This window comes from Ascaphus truei, chromosome 14 (genome assembly GCF_040206685.1).
Source record: "Ascaphus truei isolate aAscTru1 chromosome 14, aAscTru1.hap1, whole genome shotgun sequence".
Classification (NCBI taxonomy): domain Eukaryota; kingdom Metazoa; phylum Chordata; class Amphibia; order Anura; family Ascaphidae; genus Ascaphus; species Ascaphus truei.
Window position 1 is genome coordinate 14,478,978 of NC_134496.1, and position 22,188 is coordinate 14,501,165.

General features: G+C 44.5%; 1 protein-coding gene across 4 annotated transcripts in view; it reads right to left on the reverse strand.

Annotated features, from left to right (window-relative positions):
* The window catches only part of LOC142465634 (neurexin-2-like), a 262,948-nt gene that overhangs the window by 129,864 nt on the left and 110,896 nt on the right, over nt 1–22,188 (reverse strand). The window lies entirely within an intron of this gene.

Here is a 22,188-nt window from a genome sequence, read left to right on the forward strand (position 1 = left end):
GAGGCTCCATAGCTTATTCAATGTACACAATGGGACTTTTATAGGGTATTTTATAGGATAAAGTCTCCATCCTCTTTTCAAATCATAAATTTTTTTTGGGGGGGGGGCTGTCAGTTTATAGGATGGATCGTAGATACCATGGTAAGTATAAAATAGGCATTTGATGGAGTCTGTATCTCAGTTTATAGGAAGGATCCTCCATGAAATATACCATTTGTGCAAAAGGAATATTACAGGGCCAGTGGCACATTATATGGGATGGGGCCTCCATCAGGGCCAGTGCCACATTATATGGGATGGGGCCTCCATCAGGGCCAGTGCCACATTATATGGGATGGGGCCTCCATCAGGGCCAGTGCCACATTATATGAGATGGGGCCTCCATCAGGGTCAGTGCCACATTATATGAGATGGGGCCTCCATCAGGGTCAGTGCCACATTATATGGGATGAGGCCTCCATCACATAACCATGTATACTAAAAGCACTTTAAAGAAGAAGATCTGTGTCTCCATTTTTAGGATAGAGGCTTCATCGTATATGCCATTTATACCATAGGACATTTAGAGGGTCTGCATCTTAGTTTATAGGAAAGAGCGTCCTTTGGATATCTCTCTAGATTGTAAGCTCTGGTGACCAGGGACCTCATTACCTGTCTGTATCTGTCTGTATCTGTGCATGTCTGTCCTTATTTGTGTGTAACTCTGTTTATGTCATTATCAAATCTCAGGACCCCCTTTGTACCGCCCAGCGTAATGTGTTGGCATTTTGCAAATAAACGATAATAACAATATTATTTAATTTATACAACAGGACTTTTAGAGGGTCTGTGTTTTAATGTATAGGTGAGAGCCTCCCTTGTATATTTAATTTATATTGTAGGACTTTAATAGGGGTTGTGTCTCAGTATATAGGACAACACCTTCTCCATTCTTAGGATGGAGTCTGTTTTGTACAGTATATTTGTATTTATTCAGTAGGGCTTTTATAGGTATTGTGCCTCGGTTATAGAACAGATTTTATATCTGATTTTCAATTACTACAATAGGAGTTTTGTGGGGTCTAGTTATATGGCAGAAATGTTGTAGGATCTGTTTCTCCGTTTGTAGGAGAGAGCCGCTGGTGTATATAACATTTATACAATAGGACTTTCCTTTGGCCGGTATCTCAGTTTATAGGACAGAGTTTACTGGGTATATCCAACTCATACAATGGGAACTTTGTAGCATATGTACCTGGGTTTATGGGCTGGAGCCTCCATCATACAGTACAGTATATTTATTGCATTTATACAATAGGGCTTTTCTTTTGGACTGCCTAGGAGATAGGATCTTAAAAAGGTTATTTATGAGCATATTAGAGCTCCCAATATACCCTAATTATACAATAGGACTCTTATAGCGTCTGTCTATAAACGTAAGATACAGACTCCACTGCATATCGCATATATACAATAACATTTTCCATATGCTTCCTTTCTCCACCCATTCTGGCTCTATTTTATGTAACACAAGCCATCATCACATGGTCCTCTCACAGCCACATGTCACATGCTCCCTAGGATATCCCATCATATCCCTGGGTGACATCATGCTGCAGTATAACCTTACCTGCCCCTACGGTATGTACCTGTGCATGTATGACATCACATCCCTCGTAACCCTACATCTTTCCATTTGACATCATGCCCCTTGAAAACCTGGTTTTCTATGGCATCTTAGCTCTGAATACTCATCCTTGGATGACATCATACTGTACCATGCTTAATATAACATCAATCCCTTGTACACCAATGCTTTGTATACACACAGTTTCTCGCACCACACATACAATGCACAATTATACACACACACACACCTCAGAGCAATCAGGTGACAAAGTGATAATGACAGTGACACAAAAACTAACATTAATGCAAATATAGTGATGCACATGCATCAAGACAAACATACACTAACACGCATGCACACTGTTACACACACATTGCATAGACCCAGTACACACACAAGGTGACAGTGGTACAATGACACATTGACACATAGGATGACACAGATATAGTGACAAACATAAAGATTACACAGAGAGACAAACTCACAATGTGACACACACAGTGACACACTTCAATTTTAAGTACACTGTGATACACACTTCACATTGTGACCGACTCACAGAGACACTTTCATAATCACACAAACACATAGGGGCAGACAGGTAACACACACAAGTAGTGTTATATACACACACACACACAGGGACCAAGACACTAACAGTATAACACAAATAATAATAACTTTATTTCATATCGCGCTTTTCTCCCAATGGGACTCAGAGCGCGTCACAATTACAGTACATTGTGCGACACGCAGCACATAAGAATGTTACAGACACAATGCACAGCGACCCAGACACACAGTCATGTGCCCACACATGACACAGTGACATAGACACACAAAATTACATAGACACAATGACATCTATACAGACTAAAATGGGTCCACAGCAACACACACCTAAACTGTATAGTGGCACACAGTGATACACAAAGACACAGCAACACAGAGAAAGCCACCCAGACACTGTGACACACAAATGTTAACAGTAACACAATGAGACACAGGCACTGTTACAAACAGACAGTGCCTGTGTCTGGTTTACATTGTGACACTGCACCGTGACAAAACCACAGTGCACAAGACACAATGACACTGAGAAATAGAGATGTGCGAACCTTGAGAGATTGGTGAAAATGTGGCTATAACTTGTGAAAACATTGCTAGAACTTATCGAAATGTTAGTGGAACCTGCGAAAACATCACTAGAAGTTGTGAAAATGTGTAAAACCTGTGAAAACGTTGCTAGAACCTGTAAAAAAAAGTCACTAGAACTTGTGAAAACGTTGCTCGAATTTGTGAAAACGTTACTAGAATTTGTGAAAACGTTACTAGAATTTGTGAAAACGTTACTAGAATTTGTGAAATCATTACTAGAATTTGTGAAAACGTTACTAGAACCTGGAACGCTTTTGATAGAACCTGTAAAAATGTTACTAGAATGTTTTTTTTAATCAAACCATGCAACGTAACAATTAACATTTTTTAAAAGTTTGATAGTATTTTGAATTTTGTAAGTGAGAGTAACCAAAATGTGTGCAAAAAGTTCCCACGTCTCTGCTCAGAAAGTGACCCCCCTACAGTAACACACACAGACACACACACTCAAAGCAACACACACACAGCACACACACAATGAAACAAATACACAGTAACATGGGAAGACACAGTGACACACAGACATGTATAGTGACAGACCCGCACAGTCACACAAAGTGATAAGACACACAAGGTGACAAAGACACACACAGACGCAGTGACATTCAGAGGCACTGTGACATACACAAACAGGGACACGCGCATTCTGTGAAATACCCAAAGAGACACCAAACACTCACAATGATGACAATTCTCAGTGTGCAGGGACACACAGTCACACAAACATATAGTGCCTCAGACACAGACACAGAAACACACACAGAATGACAATCCCCCCACATCTCACTCCAGCTATTAACTCTCAGCCTCCGGGGAGTAATTAACAAGCCATTACAGAATTCATTACCATAACGAGCCAGAGATCAAAGGTCAAACAGTCACCATAGAAACTGACAGGCGATTGGATTTCAATACACGCAGAGCAAATTAGATTGCCAGCTCTTGGGGATAGTGGCATAGTCTATATATAGTGATACACCCTTTAAACATGTTCTCTCAGAAACACGGGGACATTACAGACACACAATGACAGACACAAATATACACAATGTGTGAGTACACAGACATGCAATGACATACACAAACAATTATACACAACATGCTGACATACAAGCAGGCTCACAATTTCAGACACATTTAACATACTGTAGGTACACATGATATAGTGACAAAAAAAACCATGACACACAATAAACACAATAACAACACACATACAGCACATAGTCACACTAAACTATTGCTCACACATTTACGCGCACTTTAACATACACACAGTAAAAGATGCATGAACACACACACACTGAGAACATAGACATACAACATATATTCACACTGAGACAAGCACACTGGATAACACACACACACACACACACACACACACACACACACTAACACAATAACATACCCAGACACAATATACTCACAGGCAATGCATACATATACACACAGACATACATTAGCACACACATACACATGGTACTCTCTGAGTGTGTATGTGTGAAATTCCCCCCTGGAAGACAGAGTTGGCAGTTCATGCACAGACCACACAATGAAGAAACCAGTGAACGATGAGTGCAAGAAAAACAAAAGTAGATCCCACTCTTACCACCAACATTCATAGAGGCATGCAGAGACAGGAGTAAGCACAGGGGGGAGAGAGAGAGACAGAGAAAGAGAGAGACAGAGAGAGAGAGAGAGAGAGAGAGAGAGAGAGAGAGAGAGAGAGAGAGAGAGAGAGACAGACAGAGAGCGAGATGCAGAAAGAGGCATGCAGAGACAGGAGTAAGCACGAGAGAGAGAGAGATGCAAAGAGAGGCATGCAGAGACAGGAGTAAGCACAGGGGGGAGAGAGAGAGACAGAGAGAGAAAGAGAGAGAGAGAGAGAGAGAGAGAGAGAGAGAGATGCCGAGAGAGGCATGCAGAGACAGGAGTCAGCACGAGAGAGAGATGCAGAGAGAGGCATGCGGAGACAGGAGTAAGCACAGAGGGGAGAGAGAGAGAGACAGAGACAGAGAGAGAGAGAGAGAGAGATGCAGAGAGAGGCATGCAGAGACAGGAGTAAGCACAGGGGAGAGAGAGAGAGAGAGAGAGAGAGAGAGAGAGAGAGAGAGAGAGAGAGAGAGAGAGAGAGAGAGAGAGAGAGAGAAAGAGAGAGAGTGAGAGAGAGAAAGAGAGAGAGAAAGAAAGAAAGAGAGAGAGAAAGAGAGAGAGAGAGAGAGAGAGAGAGAGAGAGAGAGAGAGAGAGATAGGCATGCAGAGACAGGAGTAAGCACAGGGGGGAGAGAAAATGTGTGTGTGAGAGAGAGAGAGAGAGAGAGAGAGAGATACAGAGAGAGAGAGAGATACACAGTGAGAGATACAGAGAGAGGTATGCAGAGACAAGAGTAAGCACGGGGGAGAGAGATAATTTGTGTGTCAGAGAGATACAGAGAGAGAGATACTGTACAGAGAGAGAGAGAGAGAGAGAGATACAGAGAGAGAGATACAGAGAGAGATACAGAGAGAGAGAGATGCAGAGAGAGAGAGATACAGAGAGAAAGAGAGAGAGATACACAGAGAGAGATACAGAGTGAGAGATACACAGAGAGATACAGAGATAGATAGATAGAGAGAGATATACACAGAGATAGGCATGCAGAGACAGGAGTAAGCACAGGGGGGAGAGAGAGAATGTGTGTCAGAGAGATACAGAGAGAGAGATACAGAGAGAGATACAGAGAGAGATACAGAGTTTCAGAGATACAGAGAGTGAGAGATTCACAGAGAGAGACAGAGAGGGTGAAGGGGGAGATAAACTGACAGAACAAGAGAGAGTGGGAGATGTAAGAGAAAGATAGAGATGAAAGGAGAGAATATTAGAGAGAGTTGAGGTAGAATGAAAGAGTGAAAGATTGTTGGAGTGTAAAGAGAGATAGAGTAAGTGAGAGACAGATGGAGAGAGGGGATGTCAGGGAGGGATCGAGAGAGAATGACATGCGAGAGGTCATTGCATTAGAAATGTTTTAGAAGATTTTTTTAATTGTTAAGTCCAATTTATTGATACTTTATGTCAGACTTTGGTTAACAAAGACTTCAAAAAGTGAAGGAAATTAATTAGCTCAATACTCCATTCGTCTTTCTGCAACTCCTATTCCAGAATGAATAACAATTTGTCATTATACAATCTTCATTATTTTGTAGTGAACTTGAATATTTCAGGCAGAGTTTGTGTGGGATGCAAACATTGAATATTCTGGAGGAGGCCTCACTTTTCCTGAAACAATACTTCCTCATTGGTACTGTTTAAAAAAAAAAAAAAAAAAACATATATAATTTTGAGGGCCTGAGGAAGAGCGAATAAAATGTGGTGTTCTAGCATTTCTCCAGCTTTCGCTATGTCTTCTGGCTGCGCAGGAGGACAACTACGAGAATGTACAGCCATTTATTAAAAGCTGCTGACTATTGAGTTGAGGAACACAAGTACCTGCAACAGTGAGATTCCTCTATATGTCGTTGTCATGAACAATATCCAGAGAAGTGAGTTTGGCCCATGAAGTTCTGGAGGTGACTTCTCTTCCTCTTGAAAAAATGGAGGCATTCTTTAATGGAGGTATTCTTTAATGGAGGTATTCTTTAATGGAGGTATTCTTTAATGGAGGTATTCTTTAATCGAGGTATTCTTTAATCGAGGTTTTCTTTAATCGAGGTATTCTTTAATAGAGGTAGGTGATATAGGAAATTCAGCGCTCGTGCTGCAGGTATATATTGTGTTGGAAACATAAATCTCCTTGCAGCATGTGTGCGGAGCGTCTCCCCAGTCAGCTCCTGAAACAAGGTGACCCCCTGGAAATGGTGGGCACCTTGGAAGAAATAAAAGAAAAGATGCGCATTGCGTGCATTTTTCTTGTATTCTTTAATGGACCTACATTTGAAGGAACACGAAAGAAGAACTCCTTTTGTTTTTAAATATACTGAAGGTTTTCTCCATTTATGTTTTTTCTGCACTCGACCTGTTTTTAATGGATAATGCACCATTTTTGGATACATAGTAGACGAGGTTGAAAAACAGACCTCCCTCAGAGGAGTTCAGCTTTTCCCGATTTCTCTAATTAACGTGTAATTAACAGCTCTAATTATCACAGAGGAACCTCATGGCCAATTCAAGATGTGTAATGGCACATTTTAGTTAATGCTGCGCCCATGATGGCAAATCGTGGGCTACCCTATACGTGATTTAAACATTTAAAGTTCATGAGGACCACCTTTCTCCTGTTTAAAAAGGCAAATCCATCAATTATTGTGAGGATATTCTATGTCTCACCGATAAATTAGTTGTTCTACAATAATTATTGTTTTAGAGCTTGAGGAGGAAACATTGAATGTTCTGGAGGTCACTTTCTATCTCCGGAATAAAACGGAGAACTTCTTATTCCATAGATATGTATAGAAAAGTTAATCTAGAATTGATTGTGAAGATAATCCATGTATTCCCAGTGGGTTATTTTCAGATTACCACACAAATAATTTGTTATCCAAAATGTTTTGGACCCTGGGGAAACTCCTATATACCTGTAGACATTGAAGTTATACAGGTCACCTCCTTTTTCTGGAAATACCTAGTAAAAGACGTTCCTTATAGGACCTATTTAACAGATAAAGGATATCTCCCATTGTACAGTACTTTTATTAATGATAAATTCAGACTCTAAGGGAATTATTGTATTGGGGGGGGGGGAAATGAAATACCAAAAAATAAATTTAAAAAAGGGATAGTTTATTAAATAATTATTTGGCTAATTAATCAATTATTTAAAAAAAAATGAATTTGTGACCTTTTAAAATTATTTTTCATATGTATTTTCATATTTTGTATCTACATACCACTTTATTATTAAAATGTTTTACAGTTAACCTGTTTTCATTATTTGAATCTAAATTTCTCTATTATTGAGTCTTCATTTCTCCTGTGATTTCTCCTGTGATTTAATTATTTTTTATCTTTATATATATATATATATATATATATATATATATATATATATATATATATATATATACAATTATTAAGGTTATGGTGGGTAAAAAAGTGACAAAAACCCTCCACAGTAAAGCATAAAGCAACTGTAAATATTACTGTATGTTCGTTTGCATGTCTTAGACAGGTCTGCAACCCTGTCTCTCCCCATTATCGCCCAGCACACAGCGTTTCCACTGCAGCAAGGGATTCTGGGAAATGACATGCAAATGAGCACACAGTGCCACCTTTTGTCTCAAGCTGGTATTACACAAGCAAATCCTCAAGCTAATGCATACTGTTTGCAATGGGGAGAGACAGGGTTGCAGACCTGTCTAAGACATGCAAACGAACATACAGTAATATTTACAGTTGCTATATATATATATATACACAGTGCCACCTTTTGTCTCAAGCTCGTATTACACAAGCAAATCCTATATATATATATATATTTTTTTAATCTCATTTTAATTATTGTTATTTTGATATATTCATCCCATTTATACATTCTGTTTTTTATTTACATTATTGGTAATTTCCCCCCTATATTTATTGTATTCTAATACCAACTTTAATTATTAATATTTTATATATATATTTTTCATTTTAATGTCAATATTTTTGTATTATATAAGTTAATTTAAATAGTATTCCCATATTGTCCCTGCCTTATTATTTGCTTTGATTTCTTTTTATTGGGATACAATTTTTTGCTCTTAATTTATTTCTATATTTAACTGATTTCAACATCATTTTTTTATTATTGTATTTATTTATCAGTATATTAATCTAGTTTTTATGTTGTTTTTTGGTAGGTATTTTTTTATTTTATTAACAATTTTGTTACTTTTAATAATAACAACTTTATTTCATATAGCACTTTTCTCTCATTGGAACTCAAAGCATTTCACAATAACAAGATTCATCAAGCGCCCCTACAGTATGTCCGGTGCCTGAGACACCGGGAGGGATCTGCCCCTACAGTACAGTATGTCTGGTGCCTGAGATACCGGGAGGAATCTGCCCCTACAGTATGTCCGGTGCCTGAGACACCGGGAGGGATCTGCCCCTACAGTATGTCTGGTGCCTGAGACACCGGGAGGGATCTGCCCCTACAGTATGTCTGGTGCCTGAGATACCGGGAGGGATCTGCCCCTACAGTATGTCCGGTGCCTGAGATACCGGGAGGAATCTGCCCCTACAGTATGTCTGGTGCCTGAGATACCGGGAGGGATCTGCCCCTTCAGTATGTCTGGTGCCTGAGATACCGGGATGGATCTGCCCCTACAGTATGTCTGGTGCCTGAGATACAGGGAGGAATCTGCCCCTACAGTATGTCTGGTGCCTGAGAAACCGGGAGGGATCTGCCCCTACAGTATGTCCGGTGCCTGAGATACTGGGAGGAATCTGCCCCTACAGTATGTCTGGTGCCTGAGATACCGGGAGGAATCTGCCCCTACAGTATGTCTGGTGCCTGAGAAACCGGGAGGAATCTGCCCCTACAGTATGTCTGGTGCCTGAGATACAGGGAGGAATCTGCCCCTACAGTATGTCGGGTGCCTGAGAAACCTGGAGGAATCTGCCCCTACAGTATGTCCGGTGCCTGAGATACCGGGAGGAATCTGCCCCTACAGTATGTCTGGTGCCTGAGATACCGGGAGGAATCTGCCCCTATAGTATGTCTGGTGCCTGAGAAACCGGGAGGAATCTGCCCCTACAGTATGTCTGGTGCCTGAGATACCAGGAGGAATCTGCCCCTACAGTATGTCTGGTGTCTGAGATACCAGGAGGAATCTGCCCCTACAGTATGTCTGGTGCCTGAGATACCAGGAGGAATCTGCCCCTACAGTATGTCCGGTGCCTGAGATACTGGGAGGAATCTGCCCCTACAGTATGTCTGGTGTCTGAGATACAGGGAGGAATCTGCCCCTACAGTATGTCTGGTGCCTGAGAAACCTGGAGGAATCTGCCCCTACAGTATGTCTGGTGCCTGAGATACCGGGAGGAATCTGCCCCTACAGTATGTCTGGTGCCTGAGATACCGGGAGGAATCTGCCCCTATAGTATGTCTGGTGCCTGAGAAACCTGGAGGAATCTGCCCCTACAGTATGTCTGGTGCCTGAGATACCGGGAGGAATCTGCCCCTACAGTATGTCTGGTGCCTGAGATACCGGGAGGAATCTGCCCCTACAGTATGTCTGGTGCCTGAGACACCGGGAGGAATCTGCCCCTACAGTATGTCTGGTGCCTGAGATACCGTGAGGAATCTGCCCCTACAGTATGTCTGGTGCCTGAAATACCGGGAGGAATCTGCCCCTACAGTATGTCTGGTGTCTGAGATACCGGGAGGGATCTGCCCCTACAGTATGTCTGGTGCCTGAGACACCGGGAGGAATCTGCCCCTACAGTATGTCTGGTGCCTGAGATACCGGGAGGAATCTGCCCCTACAGTATGTCTAGTGCCTGAGATACCGGGAGGGATCTGCCCCTACAGTATGTCTGGTGCCTGAGATACAGGGTGGAATCTGCCCCTACAGTATGTCTGGTGCCTGAGATACCGGGAGGAATCTGCCCCTACAGTATGTCTGGTGCCTGAGATACCTGGAGGAATCTGCCCCTACAGTATGTCTGGTGCCTGAGATACCGGGAGGAATCTGCCCCTACAGTATGTCTGGTGCCTGAGATACCGGGAGGAATCTGCCCCTACAGTATGTCTGGTGCCTGAAATACCGGGAGGGATCTGCCCCTACAGTATGTCTGGTGCCTGAGATACTGGGAGGAATCTGCCCCTACAGTATGTCTGGTGCCTGAGATACCGGGAGGAATCTGCCCCGACTGTATGTCTGTGTAAGGAATCGGGGAACACGTCCTTTGTGACGTGTTCCCTCCTTACCTGTCATCTCTCAGACCTCCGCTCTGGCACCAGCGCGTGCGCGCGCTCTCTAAGCAGAGCGGGGGTGCGCGCATGCGCAGCTCTTATAGAGTGTCACATAGCTTTGCTCCGCCCCCTCGGACACACTGCGCTTTTTTCACGTGAGGCGCGCACACGTGACGACATGCACCGCTCCCCAGCTGCGTGGCAAGTACTCGTTTAGCCCACTTGTCTCCTATAGCCAATCCTTGAATCCGCGGAGGCCGCGCCTCTGCTCCGCCTCCCTTGCTACTGGTTCCTGTTTCCCATAACTACCCTGCTCTCACTCCCAGTCATTGCTGAGCATAACTTGTTGTAGCCTTGATCTCCTGCGTTCGTTGTGCCTTGCTCCCTGTCCTGTGTTTTCTTGCAGTTAACTCTTCGTGTATAAACCCGGCTTGACTTTGAAACCCCTCTGGATACTGACCCTGGCTTACCCTCGACTCTGCGGATATCTCCAACCCAGACCACCACGATTCTAACCTCTCCAACCCCAGACCACGGCTAACGGACTTGACCATTCTGACCTCTCCATTCCAAGACCTTAGATGGCATAAATAGAGCACCATACAGTTTTTTGATTCATTCCAAGACCTTGGCAAGTATTGACTAACCGACTCTCTCCAATCCAGACCCGGCTACGTTTGACAATCCGCCTGCCAGGCATGCTCCCGCTGCTGTGGGTGCGTGGTTTGCTTCTTCCCCACTTCAGTACCGGGGTCCTGTCTTGCTCATGGGCAGCTCAAGCGTTACAGTATGCTCAGCCCAACGAACATGGACCCCCCTGAGGTGGGCCAAGCCCTGTCTTCGATTTCGTAGCATTTTCAATACCTGGATAATCAGATTGCTTCCCTGACTCAAAACCTGGCCACGGTTTCTCTTAACCAATCACAATCCAGAATTATTAGACCTGCTCCTTTGTCTGTTTCTTCCCCTGAAGCCTCTCTCTCCCTCGAGCCACGTCTCCCAACACCCAATCAAAATGCTGGAGATCCCCATGGATATCGAGGTTTCCTCAATCAATGTGACATACAGTTCGAGTTAACCCCTTCACACTTCTCTTCTGATAGATCTAAGGGGGCGTATATTATTGCTCTATTAACCGGAGACGCCTTGGCATGGGCATCCCCCATCTGGGAGCAGAGACCGGTGCTTGTTCAAGATTTTCCACGTTTCAAGAAGGAATTTAAGCAGGTCTTCAATACCCCTGGCCGTAAGATTACTGCTGCTTCTTCATTCACAGGGTCACAGACCGGTTGCAAAATACGCCCTGGAATTCCGGACTATCGCAGCAGAGACGGGCTGGAACGATGAGGCGTTATCTGCAGCTTTCTGGGAAGGTCTCTCCGAGTCATTAAAGAATGAATTAGATGCTCTAGAAAGACCTACGTTGCTCGAGGATCTTATTGTCATTTGTAATAGGGTGGATCAAGGACTTCAAGAAAGGAGGTTGGAGCGCCATCACTCACGTTCTCTCACACCAACGGCTCTTGTCCCCAGTCTGTCTCCTTCTACTTTCCCAGCTCTTGACGCTCCAGAACCAATTCAGTTAGGAAGTCACCAGCTGTCCCCTTCAGAGAAACAATGTCAGAGACCTGAAGGATTATGTCTTTACTGTGGACTGCCGGTCACCTGGTGCTTCCCTGTCCCACGAAGCCAGGAAACGCCAACACCCAATGAGGTATAAGGGGGTCTCATTGGGTACCATTTCTTCTTCCCCTCCTAGTAAGAGAGGTTTACCTACCAGGGTCATGCTGTCTATCTTCATTGAGGGTCCTGGCTTTCTTACTCCTGCCTCTGCCTTCATCGACTCCGGGTCTGGGGGAAATTTTGTGGATCAAGATTTCGCTACCAAACATAAAATTCCTCTGATCAATAAATCAATACCGGTGGGTCTAGAGGCTATCGACGGACGCCCCTTCCAGCTAACCTTCATTTCATTGGAGACTCCTACTCTTACACTCTCCACTAGTGACGGTCACAAGGAAAAAATATCACTGGATGTTATTCATTCACCCTCTGTTCAGGTAATTCTGGGCCTTCCTTGGCTTCAACAACACAATCCGCTTATAGACTGGACAGACAAAAGACCTATACAATGGGGTATTGCCACTGAAGTGGCTCCTGAATCTTCGGTACAACTTATCGCTGGCGTAGAGACCAGTATTCCTGCCAAACCTACACTTCCTGAAGTATATGCAGAGTTCATTGATGTTTTTGATAAAGTTCGCTCTGAAACTTTACCTCCGCACCGCCCTTATGATTGCCCCATAGAGCTTCTGCCCGGTGCCATCCTTCCTAAAGGCAGATCCTATCCTTTGTCTCTTCCTGAGACTAAGGCTATGTCCGAATATATCCAGGAGAACTTAAAGAGAGGGTTCATTAGAGCTTCTTCCTCCCCAGCAAGGGCTGGGTTCTTTTTTGTCAAGAAGAAAGATGGTTCACTCCGTCCTTGCATAGACTATAGGGGTCTTAACAAAGTAACCCTGAAGAAACGTTATCCCTTGCCACTCATCTCAGAATTGTTTGATCGACTACAAGGTTCTTCCATTTTTTCCAAACTCGATCTTCGTGGGGCCTACAATCTCATACGCATCCGACAAGGGGACGAATGGAAAACGGCCTTCAATACGAGAGACGGCCATTACGAATATTTGGTCATGCCTTTTGGGCTCTGTAATACACAAGTGGTCTTTCAAGAATTCGTGAATGATATTTTTCGGGATGTCCTCAACATTTTTGTAATTGTCTACCTTGACGATATTCTTATTTTTCTAAATCTATATCCAAGCATATCCAGCACACCAAGTTAGTCCTCTCCCGTCTACGTGAGAATCATCTCTATGCCAAGATGAAGAAATGTATTTTCCACCAAACATCCACTTCTTTCTTGGGATACATTATCTCTGACAAGGGTTTCTTTATGGATCCTGATAAACCTAAGGCAGTGGTAGATTGGCCCCAACCCACTTCTATTAAGGCGATTCAGCGGTTTCTTGGCTTCGCCAATTATTATCGTAAATTTACCCGTAATTTTTCCGCCACAGTGGCTCCCATTACTGCCCTGATGAAGAAAGATGCGGACACTTCCTCCTGGTCTCCTGAGGCATGCTAGGCATTTGAAACCCTTAAGAAAGCGTTCGTCTCTGCTCCTATCTTCCGCACCCCGGACCCTAAACTTCCTTTCACGTTGGAAGTAGATGCCTCGGATATTGGAGCAGGAGCCATACTCTCACAGAGACAGTCCCCTCAGGATAAGCTACACCCCTGTGGGTTTTCTCAAAAAAATTCTCCCCTGCAGAACAAAACTACGATGTTGGCAACAGGGAACTCTTGGCCATCAAACTTGTTCTGCAAGAGTGGAGACACCTCCTGGAGGGTACTGAAAATCCTATATCAATTCTTACTGACCATAAAAATGTATTATATATCGAGGGTGCCTGTCGCCTCGGCTCACCGTCAGACTCGCTGGGCATTGTTCTTTTCCAGATTCAACTATATCATTTCCAACATTCCTGGTACTAAGAATCTAAAGGCTGATGCCCTACCCCGTCAATCTGTCAGTGAAGACAAATCTGAAGACATTCCTGAGACCATCCTACCCGCCAAATATGTCATTTCGGCTAACTCTTTTGATGTGATGGACAAGATCTTGGAGACTAAGATGCTTATTCCCAAGGGTATGGACGTGCCGGAGGGTTGTTTGTATGCTGCACCTCAATTTCACCAGAAAATCCTTGAGTGGGGTCATTCCTCTAAGTCGGCCGGTCACCCATGTACAAAGAGGACTTCCAAATTGATCAGACGCACTTTGGTGGCCTAATATGTCTAAGGATATCAAGGAATTCATCAACTCCTGTTCCATCTGTGCTCTAAATAAGTCCGCTTGCAAAAAGCCATCTGGTCTGCTTCGTCCCTTACCTATTCAAGACCGACCGTGGACCCACCTGTCAATGGACTTTATTGTTGAGCTTCCTGTTTCTCGTGGGATGAATACTATTCTCGTTATTGTTGATAGGTTTTCCAAACAGGCCCATTTCATTCCTCTCAAGTGTCTTCCTAACTCTGCAACCTTGGCAGATATTTATATCAAGGAAATATTTCGTATTCATGGAGTTCCACTCTCTATAGTGTCCGATCGGGGGTCACAGTTCGTCTCGAAATTTTGGCGTGCCTTCGCTCAAAGGTTGGCGAACTCCCTTCTTTTTTCTTCTGGGTATCATCCCCAAACTAACGGACAAACCGAAAGAACAAACCAGTCACTAGAGCAATACCTGTGATGCTTAATTTCTGATGCACAGGATAACTGGGTGGAACTACTCCCATGGGCCGAATTCGTTCATAACTCCCTCAGAAATTAGTCTACTCAAGAGTCACCGTTTTTTTTTTATAATTTACGGGTTTCATCCAGCGCACCTTCCTATCTCTTCCAACCCTTCCGGGGTTCCAGCAGCAGATTCCAGAGTGAACTCGCTCCAAAATTCTTGAAAGAGGATTCAAAGGACTCTGCAGGAGGCAGTACTCAGACAAAAGACACCGGCGGATCCCCATCGCAGTGAGGCAAACAAATTTAGGCCAGGAGACAAAGTGTGGCTTTCTTCTAAGAACATGAGATTGAAGACACCTACACTGAAACTGGCCCCAAGATTCCTGGGCCCTTTCACCATTCTCAAACAGGTCAATCCTGTGGTGTACCGTTTACAACTGCCTCAATCTATGAGAATCCTGGCGGTCTTTCACGTCTCATTGTTAAAACCTGAGGTTCGAAGTTCTCAGTTTCCTGACATCTTGCCTTAACCTCCACCTGTCATCGTACAGGGTCAAGAAGAATTTGAAATTCAATCCATAATCGATTACAAATTCTCCAGAGGAGGTGTTTAATTCCTTGAACACTGGAAAGGCTATGAACCAGAAGAACGTTCATGGATACCTCTTAATCCGATCCATGCTCCCGGCTTGTTCAAGCGATTCCATGCCAGGTTCCCGCACAAGCCTTATGGGAATCGTCCTGAGGCCGATCCTAAAGTGGGGGGGGGGGGGGGAGAACTGTAAGGAATCAGGGAACACGTCATTTGCGACGTGTTGCCTCCTTACCTGTCTCAGCTCAGACCTCCGGCACCAGCGCGTACTCCCGCTCTGCTTACAGAGCGTGTGCGCACCTCTTATAGTGTGCCACAGAGCTTAGCTCCGCCCCCTCTGACGCACCACGCATCGCGCACATGTGAGGACGTGCACCGTTCCCCAGCTGCGTGGCAAGTACTTTTAGCCCACTTGTCTGCTGCAGCCAATCCTTGAATCCGCGGAGGCCGCGCCTCTGCTCCGCCTCCCTTGCTACTGGTTCCTGTTTCCCATAACTACCCTGCTCTCACTCCCAGTCATTGCTGAGCATAACTTGTTGTAGCCTTGAGCTCCTGCGTTCATTGAGCCTTGCTCCCTGTTCTGTGTTTTCTTCAGGTAACTCTTCGTGTACCGGCCCGACTTGACTTTGAAACCTCTCTGGATACTGACTCTGGCTTACCCTCGACTCTGCGGATATCTCCAACCCAGACCACGCCTATACGGACCACCATGATTCTAACCTCTTCAGCCCCAGACCACGGCTAACGGACTTCCATGATTATGACTTCTCCAACCCAAGACCACGGCTAATGGACTTGACTATTCTGAACTCTCCATTCCAAGACCTTATCAAGTATCGACTAACCCACTCTCTCCAGCCCAGACCCGGCTACGTTTGACAACCCGTCTGCAGGCACGCTTCCGCTGCTGTGGGTGCGTGGTTCAATACTTCCCCACCTCAGTACCGGGGTCCTGTCTTGCTCGTGGGCAGCGCAAGCATTACAGTCTGGTGCCTGAGATACCGGGAGGGATCTGCCCCTACAGTATGTCTGGTGCCTGAGACACCGGGAGGGATCTGCCCCTATAGTATATCTGGTGCCTGAGATACCGGGAGGAACCTGCCCCTATAGTATATCTGGTGCCTGAGATACCGGGAGGATTCTGCCCCTACAGTATGTCTGGTGCCTGAGATACCAGGAGGATTCTGCCCCTACAGTATGTCTGGTGCCTGAGATACCGGGAGGGATCTGCTCCTACAGTATGTCTGGTGCCTGAGATACCGGGAGGGATCTGCCCCTACAGTATGTCCGGTGCCTGAGACACCGGGAGGAATCTGCCCCTACAGTATGTCTGGTGCCTGAGATACCGGGAGGATTCTGCCACTACAGTATGTCTGGTGCCTGAGATACCAGGAGGATTCTGCCCCTACAGTATGTCTGGTGCCTGAGATACCGGGAGGGATCTGCTCCTACAGTATGTCTGGTGCCTGAGATACCGGGAGGGATCTGCCCCTACAGTATGTCTGGTGCCTGAGACACCGGGAGGAATCTGCCCCTACAGTATGTCTGGTGCCTGAGATACCGGGAGGGATCTGCCCCTACAGTATGTCTGGTGCCTGAGATACCGGGAGGAATCTGCCCCTACAGTATGTCTGGTGCCTGAGATACCGGGAGGAATCTGCCCCTATAGTATGTCTGGTGCCTGAGATACCGGGAGGGATCTGCCCCTACAGTATGTCTGCTGCCTGAGATACCGGGAGGAATCTGCCCCTACAGTATGTCTGGTGCCTGAGATACCGGGAGGAATCTGCCCCTACAGTATGTCTGGTGCCTGAGATACCGGGAGGGATCTGCCCCTACAGTATGTCTGCTGCCTGAGATACCGGGAGGAATCTGCCCCTACAATATGTCTGCTGCCTGAGATACCGGGAGGGATCTGCCCCTACAGTATGTCTGGTGCCTGAGATACCGGGAGGGATCTGCCCCTACAGTATGTCTGGTGCCTGAGATACCGGGAGGAATCTGCCCCTACAATATGTTTGGTGCCTGAGACACCGGGAGGGATCTGCCCCTACAGTATGTCTAGTGCCTGAGATACCGGGAGGGATCTGCCCCTACAGTATGTCTGGTGCCTGAAATACCGGGAGGGATCTGCCCCTACAGTATGTCTGGTGCCTGAGATACCGGGAGGAATCTGCCCCTACAGTATGTCTGGTGCCTGAGATACCGGGAGGAATCTGCCCCTACAGTATGTCTGGTGCCTGAGATACAGGGAGGAATCTGCCCCTACAGTATGTCTGGTGCCTGAGATACCGGGAGGGATCTGCCCCTACAGTATGTCTGGTGCCTGAGATACCGGGAGGAATCTGCCCCTACAGTATGTCTGGTGCCTGAAATACCGGGAGGGATCTGCCCCTACAGTATGTCTGGTGCCTGAGATACCGGGAGGAATCTGCCCCTACAGTATGTCTGGTGCCTGAGATACAGGGAGGAATCTGCCCCTACAGTATGTCTGGTGCCTGAGATACCGGGAGGAATCTGCCCCTACAGTATGTCTGGTGCCTGAGATACCGGGAGGAATCTGACCCTACAATATGTCTGGTGCCTGAGATACCGGGAGGGATCTGCCCCTACAGTATGTCTGGTGCTTGAGATACAGGGAGGAATCTGCCCCTACAGTATGTCTGGTGCTTGAGATACAGGGAGGAATCTGCCCCTACAGTATGTCTGGTGCCTGAAATATCGGGAGGGATCTGCCCCTACAGTATGTCTGGTGCCTGAGATACCGGGAGGGATCTGCCCCTACAGTATGTCTGGTGCCTGAGATACCGGGAGGAATCTGCCCCTACAGTATGTCTGGTGCCTGAGATACCGGGAGGAATCTGCCCCTACAGTATGTCTGGTGCCTGAGAACCCGGGAGGAATCTGCCCCTACAGTATGTCTGGTGCCTGAGATACAGGGAGGAATCTGCCCCTACAGTATGTCTGGTGCCTGAGATACCGGGAGGAATCTGCCCCTACAGTATGTCTGGTGCCTGAGATACCGGGAGGAATCTGCCCCTACAGTATGTCTGGTGCCTGAAATACCGGGAGGGATCTGCCCCTACAGTATGTCTGGTGCCTGAGATACCGGGAGGAATCTGCCCCTACAGTATGTCTGGTGCCTGAGATACAGGGAGGAATCTGCCCCTACAGTATGTCTGGTGCCTGAGATACCGGGAGGAATCTGCCCCTACAGTATGTCTGGTGCCTGAGATACCGGGAGGAATCTGACCCTACAATATGTCTGGTGCCTGAGATACCGGGAGGGATCTGCCCCTACAGTATGTCTGGTGCCTGAGATACAGGGAGGAATCTGCCCCTACAGTATGTCTGGTGCTTGAGATACAGGGAGGAATCTGCCCCTACAGTATGTCTGGTGCCTGAAATACCGGGAGGGATCTGCCCCTACAGTATGTCTGGTGCCTGAGATACCGGGAGGGATCTGCCCCTACAGTATGTCTGGTGCCTGAGATACCGGGAGGAATCTGCCCCTACAGTATGTCTGGTGCCTGAGATACCGGGAGGAATCTGCCCCTACAGTATGTCTGGTGCCTGAGATACCGGGAGGGATCTGCCCCTACAGTATGTCTGGTGCCTGAGATACCGGGAGGGATCTGCCCCTACAATATGTCTGATGCCTGAGACACCGGGAGGGATCTGCCCCTACAGTATGTCTGCTGCCTGAGATACGGGAGGAATCTGCCCCTACAGTATGTCTGGTGCCTGAGATACCGGGAGCGATCTGCCCCTACAGTATGTCTGGTGCCTGAGATACAGGGAGGAATCTGCCCCTACAGTATGTCTGGTGCCTGAGATAACGGGAGGAATCTGCCCCTACAGTATGTCTGGTGCCTGAGATACCGGGAGGAATCTGCCCCTACAGTATGTCTGGTGCCTGAGATACCGGGAGGGATCTGCCCCTACAGTATGTCTGGTGCCTGAGAAACCGGGAGGAATCTGCCCCTACAGTATGTCTGGTGTCTGAGATACAGGGAGGAATCTGCCCCTACAGTATGTCTGGTGCCTGAGATAGCGGGAGGGATCTGCCCCTACAGTATGTCTGGTGCCTGAGATACAGGGAGGAATCTGCCCCTACAGTATGTCTGCTACTTACATTTTCAATTCCTATGGAAGCAGTAAGGGTGTACTTAGTTTTTCACACATGGCGTCACCATTTTGGCTTTATTTTTGTTAAATAAATCATGACACGGTGTAATATGTCATGTGTTATTCTTCATCTGAGGTTGTATTTACCTCCTTTTAAGACCTGCTAAGGAACAGATGATTGTTATTATGTCCTGATATGTAAAACCATAGAATTCAAAGAGGGCGTACTTTCCTTTTCACACCACTGTGTGTATGTATGTATGTATGTATGTATGTATGTATGTATGTATGTATGTGTGTAACATACACACACACACACACACACACATTTCTACAGTACTGTATATATTTTTAATTTTGTTCTTTATTTCCTTTTCTTTTGTTGTATACTTTTATGGTTTTATAATTTTTCTGCTAAATAATAGCAAAAATATGTCTCTTGCGTGTGGTATGTTATTTTAATAAACAAACCTTTTGTAATTATTTAATTTTAAACTTTATGGCACTGAATACTTAAAACATTTAACTTTATTAATATGAATGTTATTTGATGATATTTAATAATTTTTATTTACGTTCAGTAATCCTGCAATATAGAATACAAAAGTACATTCCACACCTCTTATTTTGTTTAATTTTAGAACCTAATACCATAGGAATAATATAATATATATTTTTTTAATTAAAGCTGCAGTTCAAGCAATATCCTGCATGTGTGTTTTTTTTAATAAATCAGTTCTGTAGTAAGAAAAAATACTTTTAGCATTTTCTGTTTTAAAAAAAACAACTTTGAAAGACCAATTTTCTTGTATTCTATTTTAACAAGCATTCTTGTTCCTATAGCAACGATTTACATTCCCCATATTTAAAGATGTCGCCAAACTTTGCCGAACAATAGACGGACAACGAATTGACCGGCAGCTATGCAGTTTTTTAGGTAAGTAGAGATTGCTCACATGAAACTATTGAAGTTAAAAAAAAAACCAAAAAAAACGGGAGCCTGAACTGCAGCTTTAATACAATTTTGCAATAATTCCATTTTGATTTTGATGTTCTAAACCTGTCAAACTTTTCAATGTAGTTTTGCTTTTTTTCTTCCCCAAAATATGGAGAATGTATTATAAAAAAAAATCCTTAACCATTTGCTTTCCTATTTTAATATTTCCCAACTAATCAAAAGAAATTCACTTGTTAAAATAATAAATAAGTCATGTCTTGGCGTTTCTTCTAAATATCTCAAAAATAATCAAAATTATCTTTATTTTTATTTAAATAATACAATATTTCTAAATTAATAATAAGAAATAATCTCTTTTTTTGTTGTTATTTACTCGGTCTCAGACATTCAAATGTGTGTCTTTTCCCTATAGGTTTTTTATGTTTTTTTTATTTTTACAAAGTTGCAAAAATATTAGTAAAAATGCACACATCTCTTATTTAATAATTCAATATATATTAAATATACTCAATAATATTAATCAATTAGCTGTCTGCAGCCATTTGCTTGGTCTCTATAAAAGAAAGAGCGAGGCCCATCTGAATATATACATAGTGCTTTGGTGGAGAAGGAGCGGCTCAGTGAGTAAAGACACTGACTGGCATGGAGCAGGAACCTGGTTCAATTCCCAGTGTCGGCTCCTTGTGAGTTCAGGCAAGTCACTTTATCCCCCTGTACCTCAGGCAGCACAAACAGATTGTAAGCTCTGTGGGGCAGGGACTGTGTCTGCAAAATGTCTCTGTAAAGTGCTACGTAAAACTAGCAGCGCTATACAAGAACATGCTATTATTATTATTATTATTATTATTATTATTGTTATTGTGAACACTATGCCTGAGTATCTTTATTTGAGTTTATAAGGTAAAATAAAGCAGGAAAAGTGTCCAGAATATTTAATTGGCAAGGTCTTGAAAATTCAATTCAGGTTTTAGACTTTAATACAAGGACGAATTGAGAAAATTGGATTTTTCTTGCAGGTCACCTTTATAGAAAAAAAGGCAGAAAGAGTGAGAGATAATAGGGGAAGAAAGATGGGAAGAAGAGAGAGGGCGAGGAGAGAGAATTATAAAAGGGAGACAGGGAAGAAAGAAGGAAGGGAGAGATGGATAGAAAGATAAGATTGAGAGGGGATAGGTTTAGTGACAGGGCAAAGGGAGAGTGGCATAAAGATGTATATAGCAGATACCTTGATTCTCAGAAGTCAGTAGATAAACAGATACAGTAGATAAAGACAGGGAGGTGGAGAGAGAGGAAAGGAGAGAGAGAGAGAGAGAGAGAGAGAGAGAGAGAGAGAGAGAGAGAGAGAGAGAGAGAGAGAGAGAGAGAGAGAGAGAGAGAGAGAGAGAGAGAGAGAGGATATACAGTAGAGGTAGGGATCGTACAGAGGGGAGGGAAAGGGATATACAGTAGAGAGAAAACAGGATATATACAAATATATACAGTATAGAAAGAGGGGAGAAGGGAAGAACAGAGACTAGGGAGAAGAATGGTAGCAAAAGATAGAGAGAAAGTGACAGGCAGCAATATCTG